Source organism: Castor canadensis, chromosome 15 (assembly GCF_047511655.1).
Source record: "Castor canadensis chromosome 15, mCasCan1.hap1v2, whole genome shotgun sequence".
In the NCBI taxonomy this organism is placed as follows: Eukaryota; Metazoa; Chordata; class Mammalia; order Rodentia; family Castoridae; genus Castor; species Castor canadensis.
Window position 1 is genome coordinate 41,443,394 of NC_133400.1, and position 23,877 is coordinate 41,467,270.

Below are 23,877 nucleotides of genomic sequence, written 5' to 3' on the forward strand. Positions count from 1 at the left end.
TACTGCATCCTGCCCTGAGCTACAAGTGAATGTGCATTTCGCCGAAAGTGGGTATTTTTCAAGGAGTGAATGATTCTCCATTGTCAACGGCTTCCATTTGGCAAGCACTCCTTTCACATGCTAATTCAACTCTCACAGGAAAACAATGTGCTTGGTGCTCCTGCTGCAAACCTTGACATCTGCTTGCCAGACACACAGTGCATGTTCCATTCAGTGGAAAGGGTCTATTGGCACAAAGATGGATTTGCTCACACTGTCAAACCCTTGACAGATAATCAGTGTTCCTTTTGAATGCTAAATCACTTGAAGCTGCTAAACAAAGTGCTTGAGCATCTTTCTTGTAACCTTTGTGGTTCTCCTACAAGACATACAGTAATCCTTCCCTTCATGGAAACAGGCAATATTGCCCCAAAATCAAGTTCCTCACACTTTCAAACTGTGAGAGGCAGGTGGTCTTCCTTTTAAAACTTCACTCTACTCACACTGTTACACAACTTGCTGTGCGCTCTTGCTTCCAACCTAAATAATTTTCTCAGAAGAGCCTCAGAACTTCTTTCATTCTCTTCAAAGGGGTGATGTTGCACAAATGTGATATACCTCATCCTTGAAAACACTGAGTGGTAGACAGTATTCCTGGAAACAAGTTACTCACGTATCATCCGAAGACAAGCTGCTTCACCCTCCTGCTTGTAACATTCATACTTTTCTTACAACATCCACACAGCTGGGTCCAGTCAGTTGTAAGAGGAGATTTTGCACAAAGTTGAAGGTTCTCACATATAAAAGCACAGAGAGGTATCAATATGTCCTTAAACAGCTAACTCAGTTGAGAATCCTCAACAGAGTGCTAGGCTCTCTTCCTGTTAACAGTAATGTCTCTCTTATAAGCCCTACAGTGCAGCTTCCTTTCACTCGAAAGGGGCAATTTTGAAAAATCCTGGTAGTCCTCATCCCTGAAAACCCTGAGAGGTAAGTAGTATTCCATTAAACAACTCACTCAATTCACAAAGCTGAAAAATGTGCTTGACCCTCTTCCTTTTAACATTGATGGATATCATACAAGAGCAACAGTGTTTCTCCATTCACTTCACAGAGGCAATTTTGCACAAAGGTGAGGTTCCTGACTCCTGAAAACTCTGAGAAGTAGGCAGTATTCCTTTAAACAGCTAAGTCAATTCACATTGCTAAACAACTTGCTACACCCTGTTGCTTCAAACATTCATGAGTCTCTTACAAGAGCTACCAGGAATCTTCCATTCGCTTGTATGGGATATTTTGCAAAAGTTGGGTTCCTCACCCATGAAAACGCTGAGAAGTAGGCAGTATTCCTTTACCCAGCTAACTCAGTTCACAATGCTGAACAAGGTGGTAGACCCTTTCCTTTCTAACATTAATGATTCTCTCAGAAGTTCGACAGTGATTCTTCCAATCCCTCTAAGTGCGGTATTTTGCACAAAGGTGGTATTGCTCACCCATGAAAACGCTGAGTTGTAGGCATTATTCCTTTCAAGCAGTATATCAATATGCCTTGGAAAACAAGGTGCTTGACCCTCCTGCTTCTAACATTCATACTTCTCTTCCAAGAGATGTAGTGCTGGTTCCATTGACTTGAAAGAGGCAATTTTGCACAAACTTGAGGTTCCTCCACCCATAAAAACACTGAGAGTTAGACAGTATTCCCTTCAACAGGTAAGTCAATTCACAGTGCTTAACAGGGTGCTAGACCCTCTTGCTTCTAACATTAATGATTGTCTTACAAGACCTACAGTGTGCCTCCATTCCCTTGGAAGGGGCTATTTAGCAAAACATTGATTTTCCTCCACCTGAAAACACTGAGAGTTAGGCAGTATACTATTGAACAGGTAACTCAATTCCTAATGCTTAACAAGGTGCTTGACCCTCTTGCTTCTAACACTTATGCATCTCTTACTGGAGAAACAGTGCTTCTTCCTTCCATTGAAACAGGGCTATTTTCCACAAAGGTAATCTTCTTCACACTATAAAAGCCTGAGAGACAGGTAGTATTCCTTTGTAAACCTCACTCAATTCTCACTTTTAAACAACAGTCGAGACCCTCTTGCTGCTGGAATGAATGGTTTTCATACATCCTAAACTGTTCTGGTTCCATTCAGTGGAAGGCAGCTATTTGGCCCAACGGTGATCTTCCTCACACATGAATAAACTGAGGGGTAGTCAGTATTCCTTTCAACAGGTAACTCATTTCTCATAGGGAGACAACTGGCAAACTATTCCTGCCTCTCACATACTGCATCCTGCCCTGAGCTACAAGTGAATGTGCATTTCTCCGAAAGTGGGTATTTTTCAATGAGTGAATGATTATTCATTGTCAAAGGCTTTCATTTGGCAAGCACTCCTTTCACATGCTAATTCAACCCTCACAGGGAAACAATGTGCTTGCAACTCCTGCTGCAAACCTTGACCCCTGCTTGCAAGAGACACAGTGCATGTTCCATTCAGTGCAAATGGTCTATTGGCACAAAGATGGATTTGCTCACACTATCAAACCCTTGACAGATAGGCAGTGTTCCTTTTGAATGCTAAATCACTTGAAGCTGCTAAACAAAGTGCTAGAGCATCTTTCTTGTAACCTTTATGGTTCTCCTACAAGACATACTGTAATCCTTCCCATCATGGAAACAGGCAATTTTGCCCCAAAATCAAGTTCTTCACACTTTCAAACCGTGAGAGGCAGGTGGTCTTCCTTTTAAAACTTCACTCTACTCACACTGTTACACAACTTGCTGTACACTCTTGCTTCCAACATAAATAATTTTCTCAGAAGAGCCTGAGAACTTCTTCCATTCTCTTCAAAGGGGTGATGTTGCACAAAGGTGATATACCTCATCCTTGAAAACCCTGAGTGGAAGGAAGTATTCCTTGAAGCAAGTTACTCACGTATCATCCGAAGACAAGCTGCTTGACTCTCCTGCTTGTAACATTCATACTTTTCTTACAACACCCACACCGCTGGGTCCAGTCAGTTGAAAGAGGAGATTTGGCACAAAGTTGAAGGTTCTCACATATAAAAGCACTGAGAGGTATCAGTATGTCCTTAAAGAGCTAACTTAGTTGAGAATCCTCAAAAGAGTGCTAATCTCTCTTCCTGTTAACAGTAATGTCTCTCTTATAAGACCTACAGTGCAGCTTCCATTCACTCGAATGGGGCAATTTTGAAAAATCCTGGTAGTCCTCATCCCTGAAAACCCTGAGAGGTAGGTGGTATTCCATTAAACAACTCACTCAATTCCCAAAGCTGAAGAAGGTGCTTGACCCTCTTCTTTCTAACATTGATGGATTTCATACAAGAGCAACAGTGTTTCTCCATTCCCTTCACATACGCAATTTTGCACAAAGGTGAGGTTCCTGACTCCTGAAAACTCTGAGAAATAGGCAGTATTCCTTTAAACAGCTAAGTCAATTCACAATGCTAAACAACTTGCTACACCCTGTTGCTTCAAACATTCATGAGTCTCTTACAAGAGCTACCAGGAATCTTCCATTCGCTTGTATGGGATATTTTGCAAAAGTTGGGTTCCTCACCCATGAAAACGCTGAGAAGTAGGCAGTATTCCTTTACCAGGCTAACTCAGTTCACAATGCTGTTCAAGGTGGTAGACATTTCCTTTCTAACATTAATGATTCTCTCACAAGATCGACAGTGATTCTTCCCATCCCTCTAAGTGCGGTATTTTGCACAAAGGTGGTATTCCTCACCCATGAAAACGCTGAGTTGTAGGCATTATTCCTTTAAAGCAGTATATCAATTGGCCTTGGAAAACAAGGTGCTTGACCCTCCTGCTTCTAACATTCATACTTCTCTTCCAAGAGATGTAGTGCTGGTTCCATTGACTGGAAAGAGGTAATTTTGCACAAAGTTGAGGTTTCTCCACCCATAAAAACACTGAGAGTTAGACAGTATTCCCTTCAACAGGTAAGTCAATTCACAGTGCTTAAAAGGGTGCTAGACCCTCTTGCTTCTAACATTAATGATTGTCTTACAAGACCTACAGCGTGCCTAAATTCCCTTGGAAGGGGCTATTTAGCAAAATATTGATTTTCCTCCACCTGAAAACACTGAGAGTTAGGCAGTATACTATTGAACAGGTAACTCAATTCCTAATGCTTAACAAGGTGCTTGACCCTCTTGCTTCTAACACATGCATCTCTTACTGGAGAAACAGTGCTTCTTCCTTCCATTGAAACAGGGGTATTTTCCACAAAGGTAATCTTCTTCACACTGTAAAAGCCTGAGAGACAGGTAGTATTCCTTTGTAAAGCTCACTCAATTCTCACTTTTAAACAACAGTCGAGACCCTCTTGCTGCTGGAATGAATGGTTTTCATACATCCTAAACTGTTCTGGTTCCATTCAGTTGAAGGCAGCTATTTGGCCCAACGGTGATCTTCCTCACACATGAATAAACTGAGGGGTAGTCAGTATTCCTTTCAACAGGTAACTCATTTTTCATACGGAGACAAGTGCCAAACTATTCCTGCCTCTCACATACTGCATCCTGCCCTGAGCTACAAGTGAATGTGCATTTCGCCGAAAGTGGGTATTTTTCAAGGAGTGAATGATTCTCCATTGTCAAAGGCTTCCATTTGGCAAGCACTCCTTTCACATGCTAATTCAACTCTCACAGGAAAACAATGTGCTTGCTACTCCTGCTGCAAACCTTGACATCTGCTTGCCAGACACACAGTGCATGTTCCATTCAGTGGAAAGGGTCTATTGGCACAAAGATGGATTTGTTCACACTGTCAAACCCTTGACAGATAGGCAGTCTTCCTTTTGAATGCTAAATCACTTGAAGTTGCTAAACAAAGTGCTTGAGCATCTTTCTTGTAACCTTTGTGGTTCTCCTACAAGACATACAGTAATCCTTCCCTTCATGGAAACAGGCAATTTTGCCCCAAAATCAAGTTCCTCACACTTTCAAACTGTGAGAGGCAGGTGGTCTTCCTTTTAAAACTTCACTCTACTCACACTGTTACACAACTTGCTGTGCGCTCTTGCTTCCAACCTAAATAATTTAATCAGAAGAGCCTCAGAACTTCTTTCATTCTCTTCAAAGGGGTGATGTTGCACAAAGGTGATATACCTCATCCTTGAAAACACTGAGTGGTAGACAGTATTCCTGGAAACAAGTTACTCACGTATCATCCGAAGACAAGCTGCTTCACCCTCCTGCTTGTAACATTCATACTTTTCTAACAAGATCCACACAGCTGGGTCCAGTCAGTTGTAAGAGGAGATTTTGCACAAAGTTGAAGGTTCTTACATATAAAAGCACAGAGAGGTATCAATATGTACTTAAACAGCTAACTCAGTTGAGAATCCTCAACAGAGTGCTGAGCTCTCTTCCTGTTAACAGTAATGTCTCTCTTATAAGACCTACAGTGCAGCTTCCATTCACTCGAAAGGGGCAATTTTGAAAAATCCTGGTAGTCCTCATCCCTGAAAACCCTGAGAGGTAAGTAGTATTCCATTAAACAACTCACTCAATTCACAAAGCTGAAGAATGTGCTTGACCCTCTTCCTTTTAACATTGATGGATATCATACAAGAGCAACAGTGTTTCTCTATTCACTTCACAGAGGCAATTTTGCACAAAGGTGAGGTTCCTGACTCCTGAAAACTCTGAGAAGTAGGCAGTATTCCTTTAAACAGCTAAGTCAATTCACAATGCTAAACAACTTGCTACACCCTGTTGCTTCAAACATTCATGAGTCTCTTACAAGAGCTACCAGGAATCTTCCATTCGCTTGTATGGGATATTTTGCAAAAGTTGGGTTCCTCACCCATGAAAACGCTGAGAAGTAGGCAGTATTCCTTTACCCAGCTAACTCAGTTCACAATGCTGAACAAGGTGGTAGACCCTTTCCTTTCTAACATTAATGATTCTCTCAGAAGTTCCACAGTGATTCTTCCCATCCCTCTAAGTGCGGTATTTTGCACAAAGGTGGTATTGCTCACCCATGAAAACGCTGAGTTGTAGGCATTATTCCTTTAAAGCAGTATATCAATATGCCTTGGAAAACAAGGTGCTTGACCCTCCTGCTTCTAACATTCATACTTCTCTTCCAAGAGATGTAGTGCTGGTTCCATTGACTAGAAAGAGGCAATTTCGCACAAACTTGAGGTTCCTCCACTCATAAAAACACTGAGAGTTAGACAGTATTCCCTTCAACAGATAAGTCAATTCACAGTGCTTAACAGGGTGCTAGACCCTCTTGCTTCTAACATTAATGATTGTCTTACAAGACCTACAGTATGCCTCCATTCCCTTGAAAGGAGCTATTTAGCAGAACATTGATTTTCCTCCCCCTGAAAACACTGAGAGTTGGCAGTATTCCATTCAACAGGTAACTCAATTCATAGTGCTTAACAAGGTGCTTGACCCTTTTGCTTCTAACACTTATGCATCTCTTACAGGAGAAACAGTGCTTCTGCCTTCCATTGAAACAGGGCTCTTTTGCACAAAGATAATCTTCTTCATACTGTAAAAGCCTGAGAGACAGGTAGTATTCCTTTGTAAAGCTCACTCAATTCTCACTTTTAAACAACAGTCGAGACCCTCTTGCTGCTGGAATGAATGGTTTTCATACATCCTAAACTGTTCTGGATCCATTCAGTTGAAGGCAGCTATTTGGCCCAAAGGTGATCTTCCTCACACATGAATAAACTGAGGGGTAGTCATTATTCCTTTCAACAGGTAACTCATTTCTCATACGGAGACAAGTGGCAAACTATTCCTGGCTCTCACATACTGCATCCTGCCCTGAGCTACAAGTGAATGTGCATTTCGCCGAAAGTGGGTATTTTTCAAGGAGTGAATGATTCTCCATTGTCAACGGCTTCCATTTGGCAAGCACTCCTTTCACATGCTAATTCAACTCTCACAGGAAAACAATGTGCTTGCTGCTCCTGCTGCAAACCTTGACATCTGCTTGCCAGACACACAGTGCATGTTCCATTCAGTGCAAAGGGTCTATTGGCACAAAGATGGATTTGCTCACACTGTCAAACCCTTGACAGATAGGCAGTCTTCCTTTTGAATGCTAAATCACTTGAAGCTGCTAAACAAAGTGCTTGAGCATCTTTCTTGTAACCTTTGTGGTTCTCCTACACGACATACAGTATTCCTTCCCTTCATGGAAACAGGCAATATTGCCCCAAAATCAAGTTCCTCACACTTTCAAACTGTGAGAGGCAGGTGGTCTTCCTTTTAAAACTTCACTCTACTCACACTGTTAAACAACTTGCTGTGCGCTCTTGCTTCCAACCTAAATAATTTTCTCAGAAGAGCCTCAGAACTTCTTTCATTCTCTTCAAAGGGGTGATGTTGCACAAATGTGATATACCTCATCCTTGAAAACACTGAGTGGTAGACAGTATTCCTGGAAACAAGTTACTCACGTATCATCCGAAGACAAGCTGCTTCACCCTCCTGCTTGTAACATTCATACTTTTCTTACAACATCCACACAGCTGGGTCCAGTCAGTTGTAAGAGGGGATTTGGCACAAAGTTGAAGGTTCTCACATATAAAAGCACAGAGAGGTATCAATATGTCCTTAAACAGCTAACTCAGTTGAGAATCCTCAACAGAGTGCTAGGCTCTCTTCCTGTTAACAGTAATGTCTCTCTTATAAGACCTACAGTGCAGCTTCCTTTCACTCGAAAGGGGCAATTTTGAAAAATCCTGGTAGTCCTCATCCCTGAAAACCCTGAGAGGTAAGTAGTATTCCATTAAACAACTCACTCAATTCACAAAGCTGAAGAATGTGCTTGACCCTCTTCCTTTTAACATTGATGGATATCATACAAGAGCAACAGTGTTTCTCCATTCACTTCACAGAGGCAATTTTGCACAAAGGTGAGGTTCCTGACTCCTGAAAACTCTGAGAAGTAGGCAGTATTCCTTTAAACAGCTAAGTCAATTCACAATGCTAAACAACTTGCTACACCCTGTTGCTTCAAACATTCATGAGTCTCTTACAAGAGCTACCAGGAATCTTCCATTCGCTTGTATGGGACATTTTGCAAAAGTTGGGTTCCTCACCCATGAAAACGCTGAGAGGTAGGCAGTATTCCTTTACCCAGCTAACTCAGTTCACAATGCTGTTCAAGGTGGTAGACCCTTTCTTTTCTAACATTAATGATTCTCTCAGAAGTTCGACAGTGATTCTTCCCATCCCTCTAAGTGCAGTATTTTGCACAAAGGTGGTATTGCTCACCCATGAAAACGCTGAGTTGTAGGCATTATTCCTTTAAAGCAGTATATCAATTCGCATTGGAAAACAAGGTGCTTGACCCTGCTGCTTCTAACATTCATACTTCTTTTCCAAGAGATGTAGTGCTGGTTCCATTGACTGGAAAGAGGTCATTTTGCACAAACTTGAGGTTCCTCCACCCATAAAAACACTGAGAGTTAGACAGTATTCCCTTAAACAGGTAAGTCAATTCACAGTGCTTAACAGGGTGCTAGACCCTCTTCCTTCTAACATTAATGATTGTCTAACAAGACCTACAGTATGCCTCCATTCCCTTGAAAGGAGCTATTTAGCAGAACATTGATTTTCCTCCCCCTGAAAACACTGAGAGTTGGCAGTATTCCATTCAACAGGTAACTCAATTCATAGTGCTTAACAAGATGCTTGACCCTCTTGCTTCTAACACTTATGCATCTCTTACAGGAGAAACAGTGCTTCTTCCTTCCATTGAAACAGGGCTCTTTTGCACAAAGATAATCTTCTTCACACTGTAAATGCCTGAGAGACAGGTAGTATTCCTTTGTAAAGCTCACTCAATTCTCACTTTTAAACAACAGTCGAGACCCTCTTGCTGCTGGAATGAATGGTTTTCATACATCCTAAACTGTTCTGGTTCCATTCAGTTGAAGGCAGCTATTTGGCCCAACGGTGATCTTCCTCACACATGAATAAACTGAGGGGTAGTCAGTATTCCTTTCAACAGGTAACTCATTTCTCATAGGGAGACAAGTGGCAAACTATTCCTGCCTCTCACATACTGCATCCTGAACTGAGCTACAAGTGAATGTGCATTTCGCCGAAAGTGGGTATTTTTCAAGGAGTGAATGATTCTCCATTGTCAAAGGCTTTCATTTGGCAAGCACTCCTATCACATGCTAATTCAACTCTCACAGGAAAACAATGTGCTTGCAACTGCTGCTGCAAACCTTGACATCTGCTTGCCAGACACACAGTGCATGTTCCATTCAGTGGAAAGGGTCTATTGGCACAAAGATGGATTTGCTCACACTGTCAAACCCTTGACAGATAGGCAGTGTTCTTTTTGAATGCTAAATCACTTGAAGCTGCTAAACAAAGTGCTTGAGCATCTTTCTTTTAACCTTTGTGGTTCTCCTACAAGACATACAGTAATCCTTCCCTTCATGGAAACAGGCAATTTTGCCCCAAAATCAAGTTCGCCACACTTTCAAACTGTGAGAGGCAGGTGGTCTTCCTTTTAAAACTTCACTCTACTCACACTGTTACACAACTTGCTGTGCGCTCTTGCTTCCAACCTAAATAATTTTCTCAGAAGAGCCTCAGAACTTCTTTCATTCTCTTCAAAGGGGTTATGTTGCACAAATGTGATATACCTCATCCTTGAAAACACTGAGTGGTAGACAGTATTCCTGGAAACAAGTTACTCACGTATCATCCAAAGACAAGCTGCTTCACCCTCCTGCTTGTAACATTCATACTTTTCTTACAACACCCACACAGCTGGGTCCAGTCAGTTGTAAGAGGAGATTTTGCACAAAGTTGAAGGTTCTCACATATAAAAGCACTGAGAGGTATCAATATGTCCTTAAACAGCTAACTCAGTTGAGAATCCTCAACAGAGTGCTAGGCTCTCTTCCTGTTAACAGTAATGTCTCTCTTATAAGACCTACAGTGCAGCTTCCATTCACTCGAAAGGGGCAATTTTGAAAAATCCTGGTAGTCCTCATCCCTGAAAACCCTGAGAGGTAAGTAGTATTCCATTAAACAACTCATTCAATTCACAAAGCTGAAGAATGTGCTTGACCCTCTTCCTTTTAACATTGATGGATATCATACAAGAGCAACAGTGTTTCTCCATTCACTTCACAGAGGCAATTTTGCACAAAGGTGAGGTTCCTGACTCCTGAAAACTCTGAGAAGTAGGCAGTATTCCTTTAAACAGCTAAGTCAATTCACAATGCTAAACAACTTGCTACACCCTGTTGCTTCAAACATTCATGAGTCTCTTACAAGAGCTACCAGGAATCTTCCATTCGCTTGTATGGGATATTTTGCAAAAGTTGGGTTCCTCACCCATGAAAACGCTGAGAAGTAGGCAGTATTCCTTTACCCAGCTAACTCAGTTCACAATGCTGTTCAAGGTGGTAGACCCTTTCTTTTCTAACATTAATGATTCTCTCAGAAGTTCGACAGTGATTCTTCCCATCCCTCTAAGTGCAGTATTTTGCACAAAGGTGGTATTGCTCACCCATGAAAACGCTGAGTTGTAGGCATTATTCCTTTAAAGCAGTATATCAATTCGCATTGGAAAACAAGGTGCTTGACCCTGCTGCTTCTAACATTCATACTTCTTTTCCAAGAGATGAAGTGCTGGTTCCATTGACTGGAAAGAGGTCATTTTGCACAAACTTGAGGTTCCTCCACCCATAAAAACACTGAGAGTTAGACAGTATTCCCTTCAACAGGTAAGTCAATTCACAGTGCTTAACAGGGTGCTAGACCCTCTTCCTTCTAACATTAATGATTGTCTAACAAGACCTACAGTATGCCTCCATTCCCTTGAAAGGAGCTATTTAGCAGAACATTGATTTTCCTCCCCCTGAAAACACTGAGAGTTGGCAGTATTCCATTCAACAGGTAACTCAATTCATAGTGCTTAACAAGATGCTTGACCCTCTTGCTTCTAACACTTATGCATCTCTTACAGGAGAAACAGTGCTTCTTCCTTCCATTGAAACAGGGCTCTTTTGCACAAAGATAATCTTCTTCACACTGTAAATGCCTGAGAGACAGGTAGTATTCCTTTGTAAAGCTCACTCAATTCTCACTTTTAAACAACAGTCGAGACCCTCTTGCTGCTGGAATGAATGGTTTTCATACATCCTAAACTGTTCTGGTTCCATTCAGTTGAAGGCAGCTATTTGGCCCAACGGTGATCTTCCTCACACATGAATAAACTGAGGGGTAGTCAGTATTCCTTTCAACAGGTAACTCATTTCTCATAGGGAGACAAGTGGCAAACTATTCCTGCCTCTCACATACTGCATCCTGCCCTGAGCTACAAGTGAATGTGCATTTCGCCGAAAGTGGGTATTTTTCAAGGAGTGAATGATTCTCCATTGTCAAAGGCTTTCATTTGGGAAGCACTCCTTTCACATGCTAATTCAACTCTCACAGGAAAACAATGTGCTTGCAACTGCTGCTGCAAACCTTGACATCTGCTTGCCAGACACACAGTGCATGTTCCATTCAGTGGAAATTGTCTATTGGCACAAAGATGGATTTGCTCACACTGTCAAACCCTTGACAGATAGGCAGTGTTCCTTTTGAATGCTAAATCACTTGAAGCTGCTAAACAAAGTGCTTGAGCATCTTTCTTGTAACCTTTGTGGTTCTCCTACAAGACATACAGTAATCCTTCCCTTCATGGAAACAGGCAATTTTGCCCCAAAATCAAGTTCGCCACACTTTCAAACTGTGAGAGGCAGGTGGTCTTCCTTTTAAAACTTCACTCTACTCACACTGTTACACAACTTGCTGTGCGCTCTTGCTTCCAACCTAAATAATTTTCTCAGAAGAGCCTCAGAACTTCTTTCATTCTCTTCAAAGGGGTTATGTTGCACAAATGTGATATACCTCATCCTTGAAAACACTGAGTGGTAGACAGTATTCCTGGAAACAAGTTACTCACGTATCATCCGAAGACAAGCTGCTTCACCCTCCTGCTTGTAACATTCATACTTTTCTTACAACACCCACACAGCTGGGTCCAGTCAGTTGTAAGAGGAGATTTTGCACAAAGTTGAAGGTTCTCACATATAAAAGCACTGAGAGGTATCAATATGTCCTTAAACAGCTAACTCAGTTGAGAATCCTCAACAGAGTGCTAGGCTCTCTTCCTGTTAACAGTAATGTCTCTCTTATAAGACCTACAGTGCAGCTTCCATTCACTCGAAAGGGGCAATTTTGAAAAATCCTGGTAGTCCTCATCCCTGAAAACCCTGAGAGGTAAGTAGTATTCCATTAAACAACTCATTCAATTCACAAAGCTGAAGAATGTGCTTGACCCTCTTCCTTTTAACATTGATGGATATCATACAAGAGCAACAGTGTTTCTCCATTCACTTCACAGAGGCAATTTTGCACAAAGGTGAGGTTCCTGACTCCTGAAAACTCTGAGAAGTAGGCAGTATTCCTTTAAACAACTAAGTCAATTCACAATGCTAAACAACTTGCTACACCCTGTTGCTTCAAACATTCATGAGTCTCTTACAAGAGCTACCAGGAATCTTCCATTCGCTTGTATGGGATATTTTGCAAAAGTTGGGTTCCTCACCCATGAAAACGCTGAGAAGTAGGCAGTATTCCTTTACCCAGCTAACTCAGTTCACAATGCTGTTCAAGGTGGTAGACCCTTTCTTTTCTAACATTAATGATTCTCTCAGAAGTTCGACAGTGATTCTTCCCATCCCTCTAAGTGCAGTATTTTGCACAAAGGTGGTATTGCTCACCCATGAAAACGCTGAGTTGTAGGCATTATTCCTTTAAAGCAGTATATCAATTCGCATTGGAAAACAAGGTGCTTGACCCTGCTGCTTCTAACATTCATACTTCTTTTCCAAGAGATGAAGTGCTGGTTCCATTGACTGGAAAGAGGTCATTTTGCACAAACTTGAGGTTCCTCCACCCATAAAAACACTGAGAGTTAGACAGTATTCCCTTCAACAGGTAAGTCAATTCACAGTGCTTAACAGGGTGCTAGACCCTCTTCCTTCTAACATTAATGATTGTCTAACAAGACCTACAGTATGCCTCCATTCCCTTGAAAGGAGCTATTTAGCAGAACATTGATTTTCCTCCCCCTGAAAACACTGAGAGTTGGCAGTATTCCATTCAACAGGTAACTCAATTCATAGTGCTTAACAAGATGCTTGACCCTCTTGCTTCTAACACTTATGCATCTCTTACAGGAGAAACAGTGCTTCTTCCTTCCATTGAAACAGGGCTCTTTTGCACAAAGATAATCTTCTTCACACTGTAAATGCCTGAGAGACAGGTAGTATTCCTTTGTAAAGCTCACTCAATTCTCACTTTTAAACAACAGTCGAGACCCTCTTGCTGCTGGAATGAATGGTTTTCATACATCCTAAACTGTTCTGGTTCCATTCAGTTGAAGGCAGCTATTTGGCCCAACGGTGATCTTCCTCACACATGAATAAACTGAGGGGTAGTCAGTATTCCTTTCAACAGGTAACTCATTTCTCATAGGGAGACAAGTGGCAAACTATTCCTGCCTCTCACATACTGCATCCTGAACTGAGCTACAAGTGAATGTGCATTTCGCCGAAAGTGGGTATTTTTCAAGGAGTGAATGATTCTCCATTGTCAAAGGCTTTCATTTGGCAAGCACTCCTATCACATGCTAATTCAACTCTCACAGGAAAACAATGTGCTTGCAACTGCTGCTGCAAACCTTGACATCTGCTTGCCAGACACACAGTGCATGTTCCATTCAGTGGAAAGGGTCTATTGGCACAAAGATGGATTTGCTCACACTGTCAAACCCTTGACAGATAGGCAGTGTTCTTTTTGAATGCTAAATCACTTGAAGCTGCTAAACAAAGTGCTTGAGCATCTTTCTTTTAACCTTTGTGGTTCTCCTACAAGACATACAGTAATCCTTCCCTTCATGGAAACAGGCAATTTTGCCCCAAAATCAAGTTCGCCACACTTTCAAACTGTGAGAGGCAGGTGGTCTTCCTTTTAAAACTTCACTCTACTCACACTGTTACACAACTTGCTGTGCGCTCTTGCTTCCAACCTAAATAATTTTCTCAGAAGAGCCTCAGAACTTCTTTCATTCTCTTCAAAGGGGTTATGTTGCACAAATGTGATATACCTCATCCTTGAAAACACTGAGTGGTAGACAGTATTCCTGGAAACAAGTTACTCACGTATCATCCAAAGACAAGCTGCTTCACCCTCCTGCTTGTAACATTCATACTTTTCTTACAACACCCACACAGCTGGGTCCAGTCAGTTGTAAGAGGAGATTTTGCACAAAGTTGAAGGTTCTCACATATAAAAGCACTGAGAGGTATCAATATGTCCTTAAACAGCTAACTCAGTTGAGAATCCTCAACAGAGTGCTAGGCTCTCTTCCTGTTAACAGTAATGTCTCTCTTATAAGACCTACAGTGCAGCTTCCATTCACTCGAAAGGGGCAATTTTGAAAAATCCTGGTAGTCCTCATCCCTGAAAACCCTGAGAGGTAAGTAGTATTCCATTAAACAACTCATTCAATTCACAAAGCTGAAGAATGTGCTTGACCCTCTTCCTTTTAACATTGATGGATATCATACAAGAGCAACAGTGTTTCTCCATTCACTTCACAGAGGCAATTTTGCACAAAGGTGAGGTTCCTGACTCCTGAAAACTCTGAGAAGTAGGCAGTATTCCTTTAAACAGCTAAGTCAATTCACAATGCTAAACAACTTGCTACACCCTGTTGCTTCAAACATTCATGAGTCTCTTACAAGAGCTACCAGGAATCTTCCATTCGCTTGTATGGGATATTTTGCAAAAGTTGGGTTCCTCACCCATGAAAACGCTGAGAAGTAGGCAGTATTCCTTTACCCAGCTAACTCAGTTCACAATGCTGTTCAAGGTGGTAGACCCTTTCTTTTCTAACATTAATGATTCTCTCAGAAGTTCGACAGTGATTCTTCCCATCCCTCTAAGTGCAGTATTTTGCACAAAGGTGGTATTGCTCACCCATGAAAACGCTGAGTTGTAGGCATTATTCCTTTAAAGCAGTATATCAATTCGCATTGGAAAACAAGGTGCTTGACCCTGCTGCTTCTAACATTCATACTTCTTTTCCAAGAGATGAAGTGCTGGTTCCATTGACTGGAAAGAGGTCATTTTGCACAAACTTGAGGTTCCTCCACCCATAAAAACACTGAGAGTTAGACAGTATTCCCTTCAACAGGTAAGTCAATTCACAGTGCTTAACAGGGTGCTAGACCCTCTTCCTTCTAACATTAATGATTGTCTAACAAGACCTACAGTATGCCTCCATTCCCTTGAAAGGAGCTATTTAGCAGAACATTGATTTTCCTCCCCCTGAAAACACTGAGAGTTGGCAGTATTCCATTCAACAGGTAACTCAATTCATAGTGCTTAACAAGATGCTTGACCCTCTTGCTTCTAACACTTATGCATCTCTTACAGGAGAAACAGTGCTTCTTCCTTCCATTGAAACAGGGCTCTTTTGCACAAAGATAATCTTCTTCACACTGTAAATGCCTGAGAGACAGGTAGTATTCCTTTGTAAAGCTCACTCAATTCTCACTTTTAAACAACAGTCGAGACCCTCTTGCTGCTGGAATGAATGGTTTTCATACATCCTAAACTGTTCTGGTTCCATTCAGTTGAAGGCAGCTATTTGGCCCAACGGTGATCTTCCTCACACATGAATAAACTGAGGGGTAGTCAGTATTCCTTTCAACAGGTAACTCATTTCTCATAGGGAGACAAGTGGCAAACTATTCCTGCCTCTCACATACTGCATCCTGCCCTGAGCTACAAGTGAATGTGCATTTCGCCGAAAGTGGGTATTTTTCAAGGAGTGAATGATTCTCCATTGTCAAAGGCTTTCATTTGGGAAGCACTCCTTTCACATGCTAATTCAACTCTCACAGGAAAACAATGTGCTTGCAACTGCTGCTGCAAACCTTGACATCTGCTTGCCAGACACACAGTGCATGTTCCATTCAGTGGAAATTGTCTATTGGCACAAAGATGGATTTGCTCACACTGTCAAACCCTTGACAGATAGGCAGTGTTCCTTTTGAATGCTAAATCACTTGAAGCTGCTAAACAAAGTGCTTGAGCATCTTTCTTGTAACCTTTGTGGTTCTCCTACAAGACATACAGTAATCCTTCCCTTCATGGAAACAGGCAATTTTGCCCCAAAATCAAGTTCGCCACACTTTCAAACTGTGAGAGGCAGGTGGTCTTCCTTTTAAAACTTCACTCTACTCACACTGTTACACAACTTGCTGTGCGCTCTTGCTTCCAACCTAAATAATTTTCTCAGAAGAGCCTCAGAACTTCTTTCATTCTCTTCAAAGGGGTTATGTTGCACAAATGTGATATACCTCATCCTTGAAAACACTGAGTGGTAGACAGTATTCCTGGAAACAAGTTACTCACGTATCATCCGAAGACAAGCTGCTTCACCCTCCTGCTTGTAACATTCATACTTTTCTTACAACACCCACACAGCTGGGTCCAGTCAGTTGTAAGAGGAGATTTTGCACAAAGTTGAAGGTTCTCACATATAAAAGCACTGAGAGGTATCAATATGTCCTTAAACAGCTAACTCAGTTGAGAATCCTCAACAGAGTGCTAGGCTCTCTTCCTGTTAACAGTAATGTCTCTCTTATAAGACCTACAGTGCAGCTTCCATTCACTCGAAAGGGGCAATTTTGAAAAATCCTGGTAGTCCTCATCCCTGAAAACCCTGAGAGGTAAGTAGTATTCCATTAAACAACTCATTCAATTCACAAAGCTGAAGAATGTGCTTGACCCTCTTCCTTTTAACATTGATGGATATCATACAAGAGCAACAGTGTTTCTCCATTCACTTCACAGAGGCAATTTTGCACAAAGGTGAGGTTCCTGACTCCTGAAAACTCTGAGAAGTAGGCAGTATTCCTTTAAACAACTAAGTCAATTCACAATGCTAAACAACTTGCTACACCCTGTTGCTTCAAACATTCATGAGTCTCTTACAAGAGCTACCAGGAATCTTCCATTCGCTTGTATGGGATATTTTGCAAAAGTTGGGTTCCTCACCCATGAAAACGCTGAGAAGTAGGCAGTATTCCTTTACCCAGCTAACTCAGTTCACAATGCTGTTCAAGGTGGTAGACCCTTTCTTTTCTAACATTAATGATTCTCTCAGAAGTTCGACAGTGATTCTTCCCATCCCTCTAAGTGCAGTATTTTGCACAAAGGTGGTATTGCTCACCCATGAAAACGCTGAGTTGTAGGCATTATTCCTTTAAAGCAGTATATCAATTCGCATTGGAAAACAAGGTGCTTGACCCTGCTGCTTCTAACATTCATACTTCTTTTCCAAGAGATGAAGTGCTGGTTCCATTGACTGGAAAGAGGTCATTTTGCACAAACTTGAGGTTCCTCCACCCATAAAAACACTGAGAGTTAGACAGTATTCCCTTCAACAGGTAAGTCAATTCACAGTGCTTAACAGGGTGCTAGACCCTCTTCCTTCTAACATTAATGATTGTCTAACAAGACCTACAGTATGCCTCCATTCCCTTGAAAGGAGCTATTTAGCAGAACATTGATTTTCCTCCCCCTGAAAACACTGAGAGTTGGCAGTATTCCATTCAACAGGTAACTCAATTCATAGTGCTTAACAAGATGCTTGACCCTCTTGCTTCTAACACTTATGCATCTCTTACAGGAGAAACAGTGCTTCTTCCTTCCATTGAAACAGGGCTCTTTTGCACAAAGATAATCTTCTTCACACTGTAAATGCCTGAGAGACAGGTAGTATTCCTTTGTAAAGCTCACTCAATTCTCACTTTTAAACAACAGTCGAGACCCTCTTGCTGCTGGAATGAATGGTTTTCATACATCCTAAACTGTTCTGGTTCCATTCAGTTGAAGGCAGCTATTTGGCCCAACGGTGATCTTCCTCACACATGAATAAACTGAGGGGTAGTCAGTATTCCTTTCAACAGGTAACTCATTTCTCATAGGGAGACAAGTGGCAAACTATTCCTGCCTCTCACATACTGCATCCTGCCCTGAGCTACAAGTGAATGTGCATTTCGCCGAAACTGGGTATTTTTCAAGGAGTGAATGATTCTCCATTGTCAAAGGCTTTCATTTGGCAAGCACTCCTTTCACATGCTAATTCAACTCTCACAGGAAAACAATGTGCTTGCAACTGCTGCTGCAAACCTTGACATCTGCTTGCCAGACACACAGTGCATGTTCCATTCAGTGGAAATTGTCTATTGGCACAAAGATGGATTTGCTCACACTGTCAAACCCTTGACAGATAGGCAGTGTTCCTTTTGAATGCTAAATCACTTGAAGCTGCTAAACAAATTGCTTGAGCATCTTTCTTGTAACCTTTGTGGTTCTCCTACAAGACATACAGTAATCCTTCCCTTCATGGAAACAGGAAATTTTGCCCCAAAATCAAGTTCCTCACACTTTCAAACTGTCAGAGGCAGGTGGTCTTAATTTTAAAACTTCACTCTACTCACACTGTTACACAACTTGCTGTACGCTCTTGCTTCCAACCTAAATAATTTAATCAGAAGAGCCTCAGAAATTCTTCCATTCTCTTCAAAGGGGTGATGTTGCACAAAGGTGATATACCTCATCCTTGAAAACACTGAGTGGTAGACAGTATTCCTGGAAACAAGTTACTCACGTATCATCCGAAGACAAGCTGCTTCACCCTCCTGCTTGTAACATTCATACTTTTCTTACAACACCCACACAGCTGGGTCCAGTCAGTTGTAAGAGGAGATTTTGCACAAAGTTGAAGGTTCTCACATATAAAAGCACTGAGAGGTATCAATATGTCCTTAAACAGCTAACTCAGTTGAGAATCCTCAACAGAGTGCTAGGCTCTCTTCCTGTTAACAGTAATGTCTCTCTTATAAGACCTACAGTGCAGCTTCCATTCACTCGAAAGGGGCAATTTTGAAAAATCCTGGTAGTCCTCATCCCTGAAAACCCTGAGAGGTAAGTAGTATTCCATTAAACAACTCATTCAATTCACAAAGCTGAAGAATGTGCTTGACCCTCTTCCTTTTAACATTGATGGATATCATACAAGAGCAACAGTGTTTCTCCATTCACTTCACAGAGGCAATTTTGCACAAAGGTGAGGTTCCTGACACCTGAAAACTCTGAGAAGTAGGCAGTATTCCTTTAAACAGCTAAGTCAATTCACAATGCTAAACAACTTGCTACACCCTGTTGCTTCAAACATTCATGAGTCTCTTACAAGAGCTACCAGGAATCTTCCATTCGATTGTATGGGATATTTTGCAAAAGTTGGGTTCCTCACCCATGAAAACGCTGAGAGGTAGGCAGTATTCCTTTACCCAGCTAACTCAGTTCACAATGCTGAACAAGGTGGTAGACCCTTTCTTTTCTAACATTAATGATTCTCTCAGAAGTTCGACAGTGATTCTTCCCATCCCTCTAAGTGCGGTATTTTGCACAAAGGTGGTATTGCTCACCCATGAAAACGCTGAGTTGTAGGCATTATTCCTTTCAAGCAGTATATCAATATGTCTTGGAAAACAAGGTGCTTGACCCTCCTGCTTCTAACATTCATACTTCTCTTCCAAGAGATGTAGTGCTGGTTCCATTGACTTGAAAGAGGCAATTTTGCACAAACTTGAGGTTCCTCCACCCATAAAAACACTGAGAGTTAGACAGTATTCCCTTCAACAGGTAAGTCAATTCACAGTGCTTAACAGGGTGCTAGACCCTCTTGCTTCTAACATTAATGATTGTCTTACAAGACCTACAGTGTGCCTCCATTCCCTTGGAAGGGGCTATTTAGCAGAACATTGATTTTCCTCCACCTGAAAACACTGAGAGTTAGGCAGTATACTATTGAACAGGTAACTCAATTCCTAATGCTTAACAAGGTGCTTGACCCTCTTGCTTCTAACACTTATGCATCTCTTACTGGAGAAACAGTGCTTCTTCCTTCCATTGAAACAGGGCTATTTTCCACAAAGGTAATCTTCTTCACACTATAAAAGCCTGAGAGACAGGTAGTATTCCTTTGTAAACCTCACTCAATTCTCACTTTTAAACAACAGTCGAGACCCTCTTGCTGCTGGAATGAATGGTTTTCATACATCCTAAACTGTTCTGGTTCCATTCAGTTGAAGGCAGCTATTTGGCCCAACGGTGATCTTCCTCACACATGAATAAACTGAGGGGTAGTCAGTATTCCTTTCAACAGGTAACTCATTTCTCATAGGGAGACAACTGGCAAACTATTCCTGCCTCTCACATACTGCATCCTGCCCTGAGCTACAAGTGAATGTGCATTTCTCCGAAAGTGGGTATTTTTCAAGGAGTGAATGATTATTCATTGTCAAAGGCTTTCATTTGGCAAGCACTCCTTTCACATGCTAATTCAACCCTCACAGGGAAACAATGTGCTTGCAACTCCTGCTGCAAACCTTGACCCCTGCTTGCAAGAGACACAGTGCATGTTCCATTCAGTGCAAAGGGTCTATTGGCACAAAGATGGATTTGCTCACACTGTCAAACCCTTGACAGATAGGCAGTCTTCCTTTTGAATGCTAAATCACGTGAACCTGGTAAACAAAGTGCTAGAGCATCTTTCTTGTAACCTTTATGGTTCTCCTACAAGACATACAGTAATCCTTCCCTTCATGGAAACAGGCAATTTTGCCCCAAAATCAAGTTCCTCACACTTTCAAACCGTGAGAGGCAGGTGGTCTTCCTTTTAAAACTTCACTCTACTCACACTGTTACACAACTTGCTGTACACTCTTGCTTCCAACATAAATAATTTTCTCAGAAGAGCCTGAGAACTTCTTCCATTCTCTTCAAAGGGGTGATGTTGCACAAAGGTGATATACCTCATCCTTGAAAACACTGAGTGGAAGGCAGTATTCCTTGAAACAAGTTACTCACGTATCATCCGAAGACAAGCTGCTTCACTCTCCTGCTTGTAACATTCATACTTTTCTTACAACACCCACACCGCTGGGTCCAGTCAGTTGAAAGAGGAGATTTGGCACAAAGTTGAAGGTTCTCACATATAAAAGCACTGAGAGGTATCAGTATGTCCTTAAAGAGCTAACTCAGTTGAGAATCCTCAAAAGAGTGCTAATCTCTCTTCCTGTTAACAGGAATGTCTCTCTTATAATTCCTACAGTGCAGCTTCCATTCACTCGAAAGGGGCAATTTTGAAAAATCCTGGTAGTCCTCATCCCTGAAAACCCTGAGAGGTAGGTAGTATTCAACTAAACAACTCACTCAATTCCCAAAGCTGAAGAAAGTGCTTGACCCTCTTCTTTCTAACATTGATGGATTTCATACAAGAGCAACAGTGTTTCTCCATTCCCTTCACAAAGGCAATTTTGCACAAAGGTGAGGTTCCTGACTCCTGAAAACTCTGAGAAGTAGGCAGTATTCCTTTAAACAGCTAAGTCAATTCACAATGCTAAACAACTTGCTACACCCTGTTGCTTCAAACATTCATGAGTCTCTTACAAGAGCTACCAGGAATCTTCCATTCGCTTGTATGGGATATTTTGCAAAAGTTGGGTTCCTCACCCATGAAAACGCTGAGAAGTAGGCAGTATTCCTTTACCCAGCTAACTCAGTTCACAATGCTGAACAAGGTGGTAGACCCTTTCCTTTCTAACATTAATGATTCTCTCAGAAGTTCGACAGTGATTCTTCCCATCCCTCTAAGTGCGGTATTTTGCACAAAGGTGGTATTGCTCACCCATGAAAACGCTGAGTTGTAGGCATTATTCCTTTAAAGCAGTATATCAATATGCCTTGGAAAACAAGGTGCTTGACCCTCCTGCTTCTAACATTCATACTTCTCTTCCAAGAGATGTAGTGCTGGTTCCATTGACTTGAAAGAGGCAATTTTGCACAAACTTGAGGTTCCTCCACCCATAAAAACACTGAGAGTTAGACAGTATTCCCTTCAACAGGTAAGTCAATTCACAGTGCTTAACAGGGTGCTAGACCCTCTTGCTTCTAACATTAATGATTGTCTTACAAGACCTACAGTGTGCCTCCATTCCCTTGGAAGGGGCTATTTAGCAAAACATTGATTTTCCTCCACCTGAAAACACTGAGAGTTAGGCAGTATACTATTGAACAGGTAACTCAATTCCTAATGCTTAACAAGGTGCTTGACCCTCTTGCTTCTAACACTTATGCATCTCTTACTGGAGAAACAGTGCTTCTTCCTTCCATTGAAACAGGGCTATTTTCCACAAAGGTAATCTTCTTCACACTATAAAAGCCTGAGAGACAGGTAGTATTCCTTTCTAAAGCTCACTCAATTCTCACTTTTAAACAACAGTCGAGACCCTCTTGCTGCTGGAATGAATGGTTTTCATACATCCTAAACTGTTCTGGTTCCATTCAGTTGAAGGCAGCTATTTGGCCCAACGGTGATCTTCCTCACACGTGAATAAACTGAGGGGTAGTCAGTATTCCTTTCAACAGGTAACTCATTTCTCATACGGAGACAAGTGGCAAACTATTCCTGCCTCTCACATATTCCATCCTGCCCTGAGCTACAAGTGATTGTGCATTTCGCCGAAAGTGGGTATTTTTCAAGGAGTGAATGATTCTCCATTGTCAAAGGCTTCCATTTGGCAAGCACTCCTTTCACATGCTAATTCAACTCTCACAGGGAAACAATGTGCTTGCAACTCCTGCTGCAAACCTTGACCCCTGCTTGCAAGAGACACAGTGATTGTTCCATTCAGTGTAAAGGGTCTATTGGCAGAAAGATGGATTTGCTCACACTGTCAAACCCTTGACAGATAGGCAGTCTTCCTTTTGAATGCTAAATCACGTGAACCTGCTAAACAAAGTGCTAGAGCATCTTTCTTGTAACCTTTATGGTTCTCCTACAAGACATACAGTAATCCTTCCCTTCATGGAAACAGGCAATTTTGCCCCAAAATCAAGTTCCTCACACTTTCAAACCGTGAGAGGCAGGTGGTCTTCCTTTTAAAACTTCACTCTACTCACACTGTTACACAACTTGCTGTACACTCTTGCTTCCAACATAAATAATTTTCTCAGAAGAGCCTGAGAACTTCTTCCATTCTCTTCAAAGGGGTGATGTTGCACAAAGGTGATATACCTCATCCTTGAAAACACTGAGTGGAAGGCAGTATTCCTTGAAACAAGTTACTCACGTATCATCCGAAGACAAGCTGCTTCACTCTCCTGCTTGTAACATTCATACTTTTCTTACAACACCCACACCGCTGGGTCCAGTCAGTTGAAAGAGGAGATTTGGCACAAAGTTGAAGGTTCTCACATATAAAAGCACTGAGAGGTATCAGTATGTCCTTAAAGAGCTAACTCAGTTGAGAATCCTCAAAAGAGTGCTAATCTCTCTTCCTGTTAACAGTAATGTCTCTCTTATAATTCCTACAGTGCAGCTTCCATTCACTCGAAAGGGGCAATTTTGAAAAATCCTGGTAGTCCTCATCCCTGAAAACCCTGAGAGGTAGGTAGTATTCCATTAAACAACTCACTCAATTCCCAAAGCTGAAGAAGGTGCTTGACCCTCTTCTTTCTAACATTGATGGATTTCATACAAGAGCAACAGTGTTTCTCCATTCCCTTCACAAAGGCAATTTTGCACAAAGGTGAGGTTCCTGACTCCTGAAAACTCTGAGAAATAGGCAGTATTCCTTTAAACAGCTAAGTCAATTCACAATGCTAAACAACTTGCTACACCCTGTTGCTTCAAACATTCATGAGTCTCTTACAAGAGCTACCAG